The following is a 2392-nucleotide window of genomic DNA, read 5'->3' as shown; positions in this document are numbered from 1 at the left end:
AGAACCACTCCAAAACCCTTGCCAATACCTCTAAAAACCCTAGCCACCGCCCTGTTGAAAGTTGGGGAAAAGATGGAGAAAAAAATGCTGAAATCGGGTTGAAAAATGGTTTTAAATAGGCTGGAATCGGGCATCCACACGGGCATGTGGATGTTCCACACTCCCCTGTGGAATTTTCACATGCCCCTGTGGAATTTCCACACGCCTGTCTGAATTCTCTAGAATTCTGATTTTCGGCCGGCTGTGAACAGTAACTGCTATAGTACACCCCGCCAAAAACACTCCCGAATCCACTTTTCATCGAGGCAACATGAGCGGGCAGATGTTTATACCGTAGATTATGTCGCTTCTTCAAAAAAATAGGTTATTGGTGAAGATGTTACTATCATTGCACAAGTTGGGATACACAAATGTGGCTCTGTCGTGCCCCTCCAACTCATTGTGTCTTCGCGTTTGTTGCTTCCAAGATTGCACCAAATAGTGTGTTCACGATCTACTTATGGTTTCTTTTCTAAATACTTAACTTCACAACCCTACATGCGCAAAAGAACATAAATACAAATGTATTAGAGCTTAAACCTGATAAAAGTCATGCTCATCGTAAGGAAAGAATACTTCGCATTCTTAACACACAAGCACTTATCACGTACATGTTTTCATTCCCTAATTTCATTATTTTACTTGTTCTCAAGTGTAATTTTTATACATGAACAGTACTATTGTAGGGTATTCTAGTCATATGTGCGTAAATCGGGGGCTTAATGCGTTTTGGGGCAAATTCGGGATGAAAAATACCATATAGGAGTTCAAGTGTTCATGCCTGATATAGGGCGGGACATGCTCGTGTCATACCCCTTGAAATTCTCAGCCAATTGTTGACTTAGTGAGATTTCGGTCTTTGAAGGATATTTGCAAGATCGACACGGTCGGGACACGATCGTATCAATGTCCCCGAAAAAAACCCTAGGCCATTGGCAAATTTAGTGAAAAATTATTGACAATCGTGTCCTAGTGTTGCACGGTCACAACATGATCGTGTCCTTTCCATTGAACTTTTCAGGCTAAGACACTCCTTGACACCTTTGTCGGCCCTAGCATGACATGGTCTAAGACACGATCATGTGTAGACTGTGTCGATTCAAAATGTGCCTTTTTTACTCTAGTTTTAGGGTTTCCTCTTCATCTTTGTTCGGGGATTTTCTTCTCCACCAGGAGGACTTTGATGAGGACGAAGATCGAGCTTATCCAAACCTTCTAGGACATAACGAAACTAGTGGGAGGCACAAGAGAAGTTGTGTTAGCACAAGGAGCTCGACATTGGAGGCATATCTTAGAGTGAAGGGAGTAATGCCTTCTTTCTCTAGATTTAGTCTTTTCTTCTCCATATTGTACCCACCCATGAGGAGCTAACCGGCCATGGTGCCCCGGGCTGAGAACTTTGTACTTTGAATACTAAAAACACTTTTACTCTTTTAATCTATGGAGTTCTTGTGTTAATCTTGTGTTGGTATAACTTGATGTGTTTGCTTTGCATAGTTACTTGGGTATGGCTTGATTTGTGAATTGGCGTAGTTGTGATTACCTTGCGTGATTGCAAAACTTAATGTGCAAAGAGGCCATAGTTACCTTAGCAAAACATGGTGTATATGGAACCATAGTCCACATTGCTATGAGCACACACTAGAACCCTAGAATGTATATGGTAGGAACTTGAAAGTGCGTGAATATTCCCGAGTGCAAGGGGAACATCCCGTGGCATTGTTTTCTTCGTTACACTTGATCAATGCTTTTATCTCCATCCTTTCTCTTCTATATCTTCCCTTTACTATTTTTCTCATTTTGCTCAACTTCATCATCTATTTAATTGTCACTAGAGATCGGTGTTAAGTTAGTATTTTTACTCCAGTCCCTGAGGTTCGACAACCCTACTCTTCACGGGGTACTACTATATTACTTGTGTGCGATCTGTATACTTGCAGAGAACACATCAAAGGTCAAACTTCAAAATTTTTGATCAAGAATTTGTTATTACCACTGAGCAAGGCAGCATTGGAAGTGAAATGATGATAAATTCTCATCACTATCCAATAAAGTTTATCATAAGACTTTGATGATGATTTGCAAAATAGTTTGAAGGTGCGACTTACCTTATTTCAACATTTTTAATGAAAGATAATGAACACTATTAGAAGTTAGATTTATATATGATATCAAATCAGCAACTTATTGGACTTCGTGGTGTAGTTAGAAACAAAAAAAGCATACTAGCTAATGCACAGTTCAAAAGTAATGAGTTAATGACAAGAAATGTAGCAATGTGAATAATGACTTGAATAAACAATAAACTTTCATCATGAACTTTTAAGCAAAATGATTTGGTCAAAGCAAAGGG

Source organism: Dioscorea cayenensis, chromosome 1 (assembly GCF_009730915.1).
Source record: "Dioscorea cayenensis subsp. rotundata cultivar TDr96_F1 chromosome 1, TDr96_F1_v2_PseudoChromosome.rev07_lg8_w22 25.fasta, whole genome shotgun sequence".
NCBI lineage: Eukaryota > Viridiplantae > Streptophyta > Magnoliopsida > Dioscoreales > Dioscoreaceae > Dioscorea > Dioscorea cayenensis.
Note: the sequence above shows the minus strand (reverse complement) of the source record.